The sequence below is a fragment of the Stigmatopora nigra genome, chromosome 17, assembly GCF_051989575.1.
Source record: "Stigmatopora nigra isolate UIUO_SnigA chromosome 17, RoL_Snig_1.1, whole genome shotgun sequence".
Taxonomy (NCBI): Eukaryota; Metazoa; Chordata; class Actinopteri; order Syngnathiformes; family Syngnathidae; genus Stigmatopora; species Stigmatopora nigra.
Window position 1 is genome coordinate 6,258,326 of NC_135524.1, and position 15,162 is coordinate 6,273,487.

Genomic DNA, 15,162 nt, shown 5'->3' on the forward strand with positions numbered 1-15,162 from the left:
ATTCATGAGAATGAGTCAGCACTGGAAGGGTGGAAAGTCACATTATAGAAACCAAAGGTGGAAGATTTGACTATTTGAAATGGAGCAAACAAACATGCCTGTTTGAACTTGCTTAGTCAGTTTTTAAGTCAATTTTTCATTTATATACACAAACACACACACGTTAGTATTTGGCAGAGACAACTAATGACCCCCCAATTACTAACTCATTATAGGGTGCCGCCATGTGGCATTTTCACTAACCCTTTTATTTTTTTCTTTCTGAAAAGACGATGGCTTCCGATTGCGAGCATGTTAAAAAGGTCATTCGTCCAAATAAAGGCCAACAATGCCAAAGTATTTCCCCATACGTAAACACTCAACAACGCATGGGGCTTGCGGCACACACGGAGATCAGCTTGACGTAATACAAGCTTTGGCCTTTAATTAAATAGCACACAATCGATTTTGCGTTTTTTTTTCTCTTTTTCAAAAAAGGTTAGCAAGAGTAACTTCTGTTCATTGCGGAAAAAAATTTCAATTATTTCCATGTATTTAATACTTTAATCATTGGAAAATATTGTGTGTGGAGGTTTTAATTTTGTTTAGCTGTTTTGTGACATAAACATTATATTTCTGATGGTTTAATAGGTGTCTGGTGCCATGCATTAATGTAATTTAATAAATATTGTCATGACAAGAATTACAAATTATTTGAAGTGGAAGGGTTGGCATTTGTTCATTTACTGCCACCACTTCCAGTTCCAAAATATGTTAAAAAATGTGACAAAATCAATGAAATTCAAAGCATAAGGATGACTGTACGCCACTAAGCTTGTTCTTTTATCATCGTCAATGACTTCTAAAGAGTTAACTCATTTAAATATTTCTTGTTTATGAAGTTCAACTTGCAAAAGTCGCATTCATTTCCATCCTAAGTCATAATAGCATGCCCCAGTTTGAGGTACAGAGTAGTTAAATGAGCCATGAGATATGTTTATGAAATATAAAAAATAAAAACAACTGCAGGTGCTGGTTATGACCATAGATAATCATCGAGTTGCTTGCGTGAAATATGTAACATCAGTAATGGGAGGCCATGGTGAAGTCAATGATGTGGTAATAAATACATTTATTTGTGGAATGGCTTTTCAAAATAAGCAGGTGATGAGGTATAAAACTATTAGTATATATTTCTAATGGATTCTGCAATGCAGAAAAATAGGAAAGTTGGATATTTAGGAAAATGGGGCCAACAGATGAGAGATCAAGGAAAGGAATGAGAGCAATGTCTTTGTGTTGTATATATATTTGGCAGTGTGATTGTGGTTGTCCCTTTCAAATGATTGAAAATGATTTTCTAAACTATAAAAATGTGTCCTTGTATTCTTTAAAAATGCCCCTCGGTCAGTCCACTCTTGAGCTCTCCTGTGAATTGTTTTTCTCCAGTGGTTCAGTCTCAAATTTGTCTCCCCCTCTGCTTCCTTAATGCCCATCCTCTCGTGCTCTTCTCGCTCCACTGGACTCCTCTACTTCCCTCTTTAGCTCTCAGCTCTTCATTTCCTGGAGCTACCACAGCCAATCTGGCACCTCCGCATTTAGTAACTGGTGTGTCCTCTTCTAAAACATTTGTCCCTGTGCTAGGCTATTGTTATTCCTAAAACATTGCATTATTAGGAGCTTATTTTGACTGTTGTTGCCAATTTTTCTATTATTTTAATATATCATGTTGTATAAGTGAGGATAAGCAGTACAAAAAATGAATGAATGTTATAAAGCTACATTATTTGGCTAGTATTACTGATACATACTTAAATGTGTATTGTATTAAATTACAAAAAATAATATTTTTTATATAATATATTAATATTTTGTCATTTCTTTCCCCTTTCATTATGCATTTTTTGGCTAGTGTCTTAAAATACAGTATATAGTTTTTTTTTGGCATTGTTTTTTTTTTTTTGGGTGCTTGGAGTGTCCTTGGAGCCACGATGGCGTCGGCGCTGGAGAATTATTGTGATGTTTAGATATGAACATATCGTCCATCACCGTGAACTATTTCGAGGCTGCGGTAGAGCTTTCTGTTTCCCGCCGTTGTGGGTGGGTCCCTTTTAGCCACTCAAAAGACAAATGATGTTATATATTTAAAGATGCCATCAAATGTTTTGTCATTGGAAAATAAGTTGCACCATGCCATGTTGTATTTTGTATGCCGAAGAATATTTTACCCTAGACTGCTTTAACTCTTCCAGTACATTTGATGGTGATGCCTTACAATGTGAATCATTTTTCCCCATTTTGTTGTGATATTAAATGTGTTTGTCACTAGTGGGTTGTCATGTTTATTCATGATTCAAGGAAGTACTGGCACAAAATAGACTAAATACAATTTGTTTGTTTGCTGCCAACCTACCTGGTTCAAAAGACTTGGACGTCTGTTAACGTTAATGATAGTCAAAGTGTCAGGAGGCTTAAATATATAATAAAAAATAGATGGATCTTAATTGAGCAACAGTATATAAAGATTTGCAAACATTCCCAGATTACTTTGTTTTTTATTTGATTTTGATGCATTCCATTGTCACTTTATGTTTATTTTAATGTGGTATTTTCAGGTCACTCCTTGTGGATTTTGTGGTAACTCCTATATTATTATTAGTATTTAATTGGCATTTACACCTCTCATTTCATTTTGAGTTACACTGTGTTAATTTTAGTGAACTACGGGTTAATTCCGGTTAATTTAATTAAATGAATCACTTTCTGATGATATTGGAGGATTTATCTATCATTCCATGTTGTTTTTGGATTACTAAAAAACACATTTTATTTGATTTCATTACAATAACATATTTACCTCATTGACTTCCATTGACCAATTTTCCAATAGATTTAGTTTGGACGTCATACTCCATCAGTGGAAGGCAGTAAATGAAAGGATGTTTTTTTCTCCACAGGGTGAATTCCTGAAATTGAAGAGAAAAAAATGATCAGAGATTCTGTCAAGCTCTCATTCATTTTCAAACGTACATCTGAAAATATTTCACTCCTCATAGTCTAAATCAGTGTAGTAAAGCCACTGAATATAGCATAATCCAAGACGCCAATTAACACATGTTTCATTCAAGAGACAATAACCACACTGAATGTTAGGGTAGCGTGTAAATTTAATCTGCAGGCACTCAAAAGAAAGCCGATGCAGAAAAGGGAGCAGGGACTGTGACAGCTTAAATAAGCCGCTCAATTGTTTAGTGGCAAAATGCAAGCACAGCACAAAGCGCCACCTGAATGGCGAGGGCAATAACACGACAAACAAAAATGCTCACGCTCATGTTTTTTTCTTTTCAAAGCCTTTTATCAAGTCGAAGCAACGTTACGTTGAATGTATTATTCACATTTGGCTTTGCTGCAAAGTTAGTCTTTTTGTTTTTGTTTTGTTTTTTGGAGCTAGCCAGAGCTCATTGGTTTTCCAATTCGACAATTTAAGCAGGAGATGGACGTGTTTGTTCAATTTAATTCTGAAGTGTCTTGTTTTATTTGAATATATGGGCTAACTTCACTCCAGAAAACTCCCCACTTGGGGTCCGTCATCATTTATGTTGGCTAAGGCATTGAAAAGTCTATATTTGTAAATCTTGGCAAGACAGTACATGCCCAGTCTTGTGTTTGACACTATTCAGGTTTTTCCACACATTCAATTGCTTTCATCCTTCATTTTTTTTGTTTTAGATCTACAGCCACCTTTTATTTCCATGGGAGCATGGCATCATTCCACCGACATTAGTTGAGCCCATGGGGATTCCATCTGTCCCCTATTCTCAAGGGCCTATGCCTCATAATGATGGCGAGGCCTCGTTGCAAACTGTTTTTGTGCCATTAAATCTCAATGTTCCTACTTTTAATTGTGATATTTGACATCTCGTTAATATCAATTACGACTGAAGAATATGTGGGAGGGTGGCCAGCGAATGAATACAGTTCAAATGGATTGGCTCTGTACTTGTTTTTTTTCCTATTTTGCACATTTCTTAATTTTTTAAATTGTTTTTATCTTTGTTTTTTCAGTTTTCTGTTGTTTTTTTTTGTGTGCAAATATCACCTACAAAAACTACAACACTAAAGAGTAGATGAATTTAATATATGTTCTCACATTTCCTCTTATTGTTAAATTTTCCATGTATAGCAATTGTCCACTTGTTTCATATTTTCTGTTTAAATAATTAATATCCATATCAATGACAGTAAATGAATCAATCATGTCATAGAAGCAATATCTTTAATTGTCTATAAAAGACAATGGCAGTCATAATTGAAAGAACATTGAGCATTAATTTGGTTATAGTGTAACAGATGGTAAATTTGCTGCTCCAAACGGTCCATATGCGAAGAGCATGTCACGTTTGGTTCCTGCAGTATTTGTGTGCAGGTAAAAGTGCCCACAGCGAGAACCACCTGTTCTCTTTTGTCCCACTAAATCCCAACTCACACTAGGTGGTAAATTCCCCGTGGAGCTGAGACGGTCAGCCACACTGGTCGTATTTTTCCAGTCTGTGTGACAGTGAGGCATGGAGGTCATTACCTGCACAAGCTTTAGTCGCACAAAGGTAAACCCATAGGAGGTTTCGAGTGGATGGACGGTGCTTGGAAACCTTAGTCCATGACATTCCTAAGAGGTTATATGTCTTTACCACTTGAGATTTGTCTTCATTATGCTTTCCAACCATGTTTTGTTAGCCCAAATATCCTTTTAGAACTATAAGTGTTCGGGAAAATATTTAGTTTTAGCAGTCAGTTGTTCATTTATTCCTTTTCTGTACTGCAAATCCTGACAAGGGTCATGGGGGGTGCTGGAGCCTATCCCAGATGACCCTAAATTGGTGGCCAGCCAATCACAGAGCACAAGGAGACAGACAACCATTGACGCCCACACTCATATCTACGGGCCAACCAGCCTACATGCATGTTTTGGGGATGTGGGAGGAAACCAGATTATGTGGAGAAAAACCCACGCAAGCCCGGGGTAGAACATGCCAACTCCACACAGTGATGAGCGACCTGGGATCAAACCCTGGACCCCAGAACTATGAGGCCGACATGCTAAGACCTTGGCGGCCGGAATGTTATTATTGAGTCAGGAATGACTTTGGTTCATCTTGGATGCCATCCACAAAAATGAGTTCCTGAATAAGGCAGATGCATCCTCAGGGTTAATATAGAGTAATCAGTGCCAAAACAAACAGTGTGGCTGTTTTCATGTGTTTTTCTATTATTGTTGTTTCGTTGGGGGACATTAGATGACTTATGAAAGCACCTGACGGATCGAAAACTCCTTTCTCCGAGCCACCCACGCACGCCTATTCCATAATTTATGTCACACACTTGACGACAGAGATGGGCACGATATGTAGAGTACAAACATAATTTCTACTGCTGTCAGTATCTTCTCTTAAGAGTGAGCCATAAAATTTAGCTTACACTGCTTGCACATCACCATCCAAATATCCCACCTACAGCTACTGCTTTAAAAAGCTCATTTATTTTCTACAGCCATCCGCGAGCCCTCCACAGTGAACCCTGTCAACCGAATGAATCATTTTTGTGTGAGCCGGTTTCTTTTAGATTACCTCTGTAATGTTCAAATTCTCAAGTTAACGCATATATACGTATGTATATGAAGCATGCATTGACATTTAAACCGATGTGCACAGGGATTTGGATTTATTGTCTATTCTGAGACAGTCTGTGATTATAATAGCTCTAAATTCATAATGCATAAGGTTAAATTGAAATTGAATTCACGAGTTGTATGTCAGGGGTTTAACCGTTTCTTTGCAATAAAATGGGACTTAAAAAAAACACACACATCGTTGACCTTCACAACATGGAAAAAACAAAACATTAACATTTATTGCCGTCATTAATACTAGCATAAAAACTTAAAAATTATAGTGACTTTACTTACTTATACAGAATGCAATTCTCTTTGATCATGTGACTCTTTCCCTTGTAAATTCAAATTTGTTTATCACTACTAGTAGATGTTTAATCCAACTGAACTGGAAGGGCATGAAAACCACAGTTGTATATTGCAGAGGATTTATTTAAGTCCGCTTATGTAATGAATCGAGCAGTTTTGTTGAAGTAATCGAAAAGCTTCAAGGTCTTGTAGTATCTCCCAATTGTGTAGGCTCTCCAAACAACAATGGTCCCTTTCTCATAAATCTGGTATAAGTGAACATCTGTTGAGCAATATCAAAGAATGAGAATTTACTCTCAGGAGTCTTTTTGGGGGAGCTGAAAGTGTCTATGATTTCACTGTTGTTAGAATAATGCCCAAATGCTTACCTTGTTAACCTAAGCGTCTAGTTGCCAAAATGAGGTGAACCTAGACTATGCTTTCATTCTTGTAGTATGCTATTATTTCTACTCCTATTCTCTAATGCTAAGATGATCTTAACTGAAGTCAAAGATAAAGATGAAAAAAACCATATAAGTCATAAGGATTGTCCAATTTATTGACTATAATATTTTATTGACAGTTACTCTACGTTTGTTTTTCTTTGGTAAAATGGTTCAGTAGTAACTTCAAGCCAGAAAATGCTATTCCTGGAGCAAATGTGTCAGGTTGAGTTGCTCTTCCTGCAAATTTTAGATGACCGTATTTGGGACATTTTTGGGCACTTCCTTGAACAAATGTTCATTCGCTCCTTCCAGTCTAAATTAATTGAACGTCTAGCTCTGTTAATGGCACTGAAAAATGAACATTCACAGCCAGTCATTCCGGTTTGAATGAATTAAATGTCTATTCTTGTCAATTGCAGGCAGGACTTATTTAGATTAGGTCACTTGTTAATTTGAGGTTATTCACAGGTCAATCGATACCTGTTTAACGTTAGGGCAATTCGAGGAAGTTTTTTGTGGGAAAGGGTTTTGTCTGTATTGATATAAATTATTTTGAACAAAACCAATTTGCTCTGAGTTTTGCAGTATTGAAGACAATAAAATTGTCTATGAAATTTCTCCAATAACAGAAAAAATGCACATACACGACCTTTAATTTGGATAACATGAACTGAATTAAACTTCTATCAAATTTTCATGCATTACACCATCTGACCAGGACTGGATGAAGCTTTCACAGCATTAATGAACAAATCAACATTTGTGTCCATAATTCAATTTATAACCAACTGTTCTTCTATGACTTGCAGACGTTAGGCCCCGATTATGCTTAATTACGTATTTAAATGAGTTGCAACGAGACAGTGCACACGGTAATTCTAAGCAGACCTGCTCAATAATTTGTGTTCCTTTCAAAGGGACAAGTAAGGCCCTGATTCTGACGACATTAGAACTGCTGAATTTTCCACACTTGAACACACACCGCTACCCAAGAGTTCAGTGTCAGCTTAATTAAAATGCATGACTACCCACGCAGTTGTACCTTGTGTATGCGCAAATTAGCATGAATGATTTCGCTCTGCATTGTCCTCATTAAAGACCTTACATGACTGTATTGTTAACTCAATCCTACTACTTGAATTACATACTTATACATGTTCTAGCTGGTTCTACCATTCAGAAAGAGGTTCTATTTAAAATTGATCATTCTAGTATTACACCAATACCATTTTTGGGCTCCTGATACCAATTACGATTGTGGAATATCGGCCAAGACTCTACCGATAGCATCTCCTTGTGTCTTGTGATTGAATGGTCACCATTCAGGGTGTCCCCTGCCATGTACCCATAGTTACCATCATCCCCTGCAACCCTTGTGAGGATGAGTTGTTTGGAAAATGAATGGATGAACTAAATTTCTGAATTCTCACTTGATTAGACTAACGTTCATGCTTGATAGTGTGCATTGATGATGCCCATTTTGGGATGAGCGACCAGTCGCTGTTTCTAAGTACACTCCGATACCAATGATGTCATTTTAGTGCCCTATAGGTACCAATACTAGTATATGTACCATTGCAACACTAAACCAGGTCTAGTGTTTAAAACTGGGGTTTTAACTGAGTCCAAATTTGCAAGTGCGATTGATTAAGGAGAACTTTAGCTTTTTTTGGTAATAATTCAGATTTAAATACAGATCTGAGCTCCATCCGATGCAGCTCATCAGTCACTTTTTATGAATCACAGCGGGAACATTTTACTCTCCATTGGACTTCATGCCGGAAAGACGGCCAACCGGGGACAAAAGTCGCCTCTTTCTGGAAGGCCAATTTGTCTTTTGAGAATTTCATTTGCATTTGCCGTTATGTTAAAAGACGCTTTAATCGCATCCTGACAATTGAGATGGAGTGCTCCTTTGCTGTTGAATGCAAAAAGTATAAAGAATGTTTTTGAAGGACAGATGTTTTGACAAGTTTTGTTCTCATTTTTGCAAATGCCTTTTTAAAGACATAGACACAAATAATTTGGAACTTGCTAACCAAGAAGAGAACATTACTTAGATTTTAGATGATGATGCCCTTACTGTAGTAGTATTATTTTTTTAAATAGGCCATCCTGTCTTTTTGTACTACTGTGATAATATCTTAACTTACACACTTACGGTCATCTACATGCAAGAATTAGTTTATCACAATTAAATATCTACTTCAATTGAACTGAAAGTTAGGCAGAAAAAATAACATTTGTCTATTTATTGCCATATTTACTTAACTTCAAAATATTGGACATCTTGTGCCATCAATGGCAGCCAATCAGTTAAAATAATATGATTTTATTCTTAGATTATAAGATTATATTATAATTATATTCTCATTAACACTTTATGGTGTTTTCAAAGGCCTTCCAAAAATTCCTAGTTTATGAAGTGCATTCATTATTAGAATGATTGACATTTCAGTTAACAGATACTGTGATAACTGTGGTGTCAAATTCAACAGGAGGTGCAGGTTTGGGGTATAACTATGTTGTTAAATTCATGAGGGAATGATTGACATCTGGGCAAACCAATTTGGTGATTAATTTGGCGTTGCCAAAGTCAGCTCGCAACATATCACCCTGAACGAAATGAAAAATCCCCTTTCCCGATTATATCTTTGCAATAATATTTTGTTAACTAATTGATCAAACAAGGAGAATCTGGTAGATTTTGTCTTATTACATTTTTTTGTCAACATCAACAGCCACAACTATGAAAGCAAATGTGCAACTGATCATTTAAATTCCTGGTTTTAAAAAGAGGAGATAACTACAAAACATACTGGGCCATTAATATCCATTTTTTGGCTTCTAAAGGATTCTCCTTTGCCAACAATGTTGCATATTTAAGTTAAATAAAGCATACAAGTATCATTGTTCGTCAAAGTGGAGAATGTGGACTACAGTACTCAATATCCAGAGCAAAGACAATAAAAATTCAAAAAATGAAAAAATATATAACTCAATACTTGATTTTAATATAAAGTTTTTAAAAAAAATCTCTCTGGGAAGCAAGCCTCTATTATTTTACTCAGGAAAAAAACCCTGCAAAGACAGACGCTTCCGCCTGAGCCGAATTCATTTAGTTGCATGTCCGGTTATTAGAAATGTGTCTTCAGGCCTGTGTGATTTATAGTCAGATGGTGAGCCGAGAAAATGGTAAATGCACCGATGTGTGTTGTGCCAGCTAAGGCGCCACCTGCTCACCAGCATGTCCACAAGGAATCGCCACAATCTATTACAAGCTCTCTCTGGAGCACAGCTTGCTATGTCGCTGCATACCCAGTGGCTAACTTGGAAGATGGCCCACTAATTGCAAAAACATCCTCGATACTCAAACGGCAAAATACTGACACGTAATGTTGGTCTTTTATACGGCAGCTCAATTCACTCTACTTTTATACATAAAGATAACAGTGTGAAGGTTCATTTAAAGAGCTGACTCGACATCAAGACCCATTTCCTGCAAAGCAACTGATACTGTGATTACAGTAGGATTTTTTTTTTATCTTTGCTATTGCTCAACTGTTCCCCACTTTTTTTTCTAAACCAAACACTATGTCAAATATATCCTTCCTTAAGAGATATAAAGGAAAAAGATTAACTTCTTAATTTAATCGACAGCCAATATTAAAACCAACTTGATTCTCCTTTTGTTTTAAACTAAGTGGCTGTTTTTGACAGTAATCAAAGTCCAATCCATTTCAATTGGGGAGTTTGGCCCAAACCTCACCAGTGCATATTGCAAAAATGTGTTTTTTTTTTTATAACAGGCATGCACAATAAAAATGCAAATAATGTAAAATAAACATAAAGCTGCCACACAATGTATTCATTCATGTATGTCCAATACCGCTGATCGTGGTCAGAGTTATGGGGTGCTGGAGCCTATCCTAACTGACTATGGGGAAAAGGGTAAACTACATCCTGAGGTTTTGCATGTCAAACATGTACCCAAAGTGATTTTCAATCAAACTGAACAAGAGAATACCTTTTGCAAGTGGTTTGAGTCAAGTGTTATTTGGTCTAGAAAACATCTTATTGGTTAAACTGTCGACACATGATTGGTTGGAGTAAAGACAAGGACCCACTGCGGCCCTCTGCATCATTGGTTTGACACCCTTGCACTAAACTGATCGCCAGTCATTCGCTGACTGGGAATCAGTCCCACACTGCACGCTCCAAAGTCAGGCAAATGAACCACTACACCATCAGATTCCCTGCACAACAATATCAAACACTTTAATAGCTGATACCAACTAAAATACATTTACAAACTTAAAATGACATGCCAAGTTTCACTTCTCACAAAATATAGGAGTTTAATGCCAGCCCCAATTGCAGGTTGCCACAACAGATGGGGTAGAACCCAACAAGGGACTTGCTTTGGTGTTGCCATTTAAAATAACCCTCTCTTGTTATTTCTGTGTAGTACACACATATTGGTAACCCCTTTTTTTGAACATGTCCCTATGCAACTGCCTGGCTTTCCTATCTGGTTGCCCTGCCTTTGACTAGTGGTAAGCATGTTGAATCCTGTTCTTTCTAAAGTTAACTCATTGCCTTCCATAGAGAGAAATATATGTCCAATCCATTGGAAAAGGCGTAAACAAACAAGAGTTCAAATGAGAGACAATTATCCTCTTTAATGGTGTATGATTTCCTCCTTTTTCTTTGTCATCTTAAGCCTGTTGCTATTGCAATGTGTTCAGAATGCGGGAGCACCACAGGAGGCTTAGACATTTAGTTTTATTTCTCTGGTTATTGTTTGATTCCCAGAAAGCACTTTAACCTATCAATCAAAACATTGTTTTTATCCACCTGCACCAAATCGAAATAGGAAAAAAAAAGAAAAGAAAATAAATTAAAAGGAAATAAATAAGCATGGATATGTCCCAGCAAACAGAAAATTATAATGCAATACACTTCCAGAAGCCAACTGTTTTTCTTCCATGCTGAGTTTTTGACCATTATTCTGCCAATTTCAAAGCCGGTTCTACTTCAAATAACAATTCAGAAAGAAATGCTTGTTAATGCCAAATATTCGGAACACTAGACATCAATTCTAGCTAACATTAGAAGAATGCCTTTTTGAAATATTCTGTTTTGACAGCAGGTTGCTTTTAACTCTTTTAGTGCCAATGACGATAACAGAGAATTGCTAGGATTTAAAATGAGTTTGTCACTAGCAAGGCTGGCAGTAAATGAACACTCAATTGTTAGCTGCCAATACTTCCAGCATATGGATTGAAAATTTGATATCGAGTTGAAATATTTTCATATACTTGTGGGAAATACTGCATAATATTTTTTGTATGACAAAACATCTTTTAGTGGAAAAAAATAATAATAATAATATTATATATATATATGTATGTATGTATATTTTTCTATTTGTTATTTTATTTTTATTTACTTTTTCCTGACAGGTTTTTGGAGCATATGTACTTTATTGAAAATAACATGCCTGTTTCCAAATACAATGTACGCAAATGCAAGTGACAGGAAGCGAGTGGCAGATGGTGATACAACATTTCCACATCACAGAAGTATTATATCATAAATAATATGTTTGGGATTTCATTTTCCAAAGTCTCTGTAAATTTGGTTAGCAAATATAATTGAATTAAATAATTTGAGCAAACAAGGAGGAAGAAAGTCAAAAGAACAAGCCTGTGGGTGTAATCTGATGCTTCTTTCTGTTCCACCCTTTTGACTACATTTCATTTTCATAAAATGAAGATAACATTTTTTTGCATGCTTTGCCCCAATTTATTGCCAGATAAATGTTTTATTTTAAATGCTAGATGTAATGACATGACTCTAACTCCAATGTAAATCATGTGGATGTACTTTTTAACAGCACATTTCCGATTATAATAGATGGAATGTTAATCAAGTATTGTTTATTTATATTAAAAAAATGTGTGAAATCAGCACAGTGCACATATTGACAAACAAATAGTTACACCTAGCGTCAAATTACTCTTCAGTTGACCAAACATATGTTTTATAAATGTGGAAAGACCCCAGAATAACTAGAGAAACCTTCCAAGCACATAGGGTATAGCTGACAATGACACAGAACTACATCTCATCCATTTCAGATTATTTTAAATACCAGTGTCTTGCGTTATGAGTGAAGTCACAGAAATAATTAAAGGGCGCATATCCTTTCTGCACGCCTTCACTGTCACGGCGGCGTATACACGGCACATGGTATCTTCTTCATGACACATTCAATTAACTTGCCTCCGATTCACAGGACGCCAATAGAAAGAAATCTCTTTGAAAGACTAACAGGAAAATATAAATAAATAAATACAAAATACTAGAAAGCAGGTTATCAATATCCCAAAGGTACCTTCCAAGAATGCCTTTTTTTATTATTATTTTTTTAATAAAGGTAGTGCGGTTGCCTCATCCTTTTGATGTGTGTTGTACAGCCTGTAATTGATTCCCCTCACTCCCATCATGCTTTTGCCTGCAATTTGCTTCGCAATATGCCGCCATGAACTTTGGGAACCCTGTAGCATAATAGGAAAGCTCAGCAGCCCTTCAAGTAAAAAATGTATCTATATTTTCTTTCCTTTTTTATGCTTCTAGCAGCGGGACATGGAAGGAATGAAAAGAATTATTTGCAAAGTTAGCATGAATGAGTTACTGGGACTTGCCGATAAAAGTTCTCCATGTTAACTCAGTGGGGAACAGTGACGGCAATAGAAGTCCGATAGATTTGCCTGCCCGCCAAGAGCAAATAGATTCAATGTCTAGTACACAGGTGTCAAAGTGGCGGCCCAGGGGCCAAATATGGCCCACTGCATCCATTTGTGCGGCCGAGAAAGTAAATCATGAGTGCCAACTTTCTATTTTAGGATCAAATTAAAATGATGAGTATTATATTTCCTGATTTTCCCCTTTTTACATGAATAATCATAATTTTTCATTAAATTTTTCCAGTTTTAGTGCAAAAATATTTTGTAAAATCTAAAAATATATATTAAAAAAAGCTAAAATAAACATTGTTTTACATCTATAAAAAACTGAATAATCGGGGCCTTTAATCCAGTTCATTTAATGCATTTATAAAAAAAAAAATCTATATATTATATCGAAAATGGTCCAGCCCACATGAAATCGAGCCCGCGAACCAACCCGAGTCTGACACCCCTGGTCTAATAGATACAATCTAATGGACACATTGTAGCCTATTAAAGTTTTACAAATTATTGCCCAGTATAAAAGACACAGTGAATTTAATTCAGAGACTTTCTAATTACTTTTCGCATCCATAGCCTTAATACATATATGCACTTTATCTCTAATTCTACAGCATGCATTCATCTAGTTCTGCTATTAACTATGTTAAAATGTATCTTCACCACATGACACAGTTTACTTAACTGTTTGCTGTCGTTATTTCAACATTCCAAAACGAACAGCTGCATTGCATACAGAAATTATTTTGGTTAAGATTTATATGCAGGTTTTCAAAGCATTTGAAATGTCCTGGTTACATCTGTGTGTATGTGGAGGGTAATACATAAAGAACCACTATATTGACTGGTTGCATAATGATGATACATTTACATTGTGGGAGGTGCTGAAGGTCAGAGCATTTGGGTGGATAAAATTCTATTTTTCGGCGAGAAAGTGGTTTAGCCGTGTTATTTCACATGGAAAATGTGTTGAGAAGAACAATGAAGTTGAGCTGCAAAGGTGCTGAATGTAGAGGACTGAAAACACATTTTTTTTCACGCAAAATAGCACCGCTGACCTCAATATACAATGGTTTCAATTTTATTGCTAAAACACCAACCCCCAGCAACTCCCACAATGGAACACACAAAATTATTTTCATGTCACGGTGCTACCAGTCAATAGCCACAGAAGAAGGAAAAAACAACTTTAATAATATTCATGTTACTTGACCATGCTCAATAAACGGACCATTGACTCATTAAGAAGTTATCTTTGTGGCTCTATTTGTATTTGTTATTCTTTTTTTATTTGATGATTGAAAACACTGTGGCTTTCGGTTTAAATTTTCATTTTTTAGTGTAATGCCTTACTGTATAAACATTTGATATACAGGACATATAATAATTCTAATAACTAAGATATGGGCCACCAATTTTTATGTCGTTTAACATTGAAAAATTAAGAAAACTATTTGTGAAAGGCTCCCTGATTGGATTTGACATTTTAAAACTGTGTAAAATCTTTGGAAGAAGTATCTTGATGCAGTCATTGTTTATGTCATTCTGGCATTCACTAAATTGTGTTAACTTCATTTTAAAAATGCAAATCATGAGTAATAAAAGCAAGGAGCCGGCGTTGCAGTTTTTTTTTTTCTTGTTTTGATATGATGGCTCCCTCTCTGCCAGCAAGCAGGGAAGAGGATTATCCATAAATTCATATTCCAGCAGGAAAAAAAATCAAATTTTTACCACATATCACCAACATTTTTATCATAAGGTGAAAAGCAAAGTAGAGTATGCCAGGTATGATTAAGATGATTCAATTAGACTTAGACTCTAATCCTCATTTAGATTTGCATCAAAATGAAATTATGATGCAATGGCTCAGTGCACATATACAAAAAATAAGCATTGAAGAAGGAGAGGTGGTACTTTTAGGTAAGAAAATGGACTTAAATAGTCAGTAAAATTTGTTTCAGATTTTTAGTACTGAAACTTGTAGGTAATTGAAACATTCAATCTGCTTTTCTACTTCAAAAAAACT

At 35.9% G+C, this 15,162-nt stretch overlaps 1 long non-coding RNA gene across 4 annotated transcripts in view; it reads right to left on the reverse strand.

Annotated features, from left to right (window-relative positions):
* Nucleotides 1–15,162, reverse strand: part of LOC144210321 (uncharacterized) — a 53,984-nt gene that overhangs the window by 19,969 nt on the left and 18,853 nt on the right. For 3 of the 4 annotated variants that reach the window (XR_013329354.1, XR_013329356.1, XR_013329355.1), the window contains exon 4: nucleotides 2,837–2,945. This is a non-coding gene — a long non-coding RNA (uncharacterized LOC144210321). Of the gene's footprint in view, nucleotides 1–2,836; nucleotides 2,946–3,009; nucleotides 3,025–15,162 lie in introns of those variants that run through there. The other variant, XR_013329357.1, reaches the window with a different exon arrangement.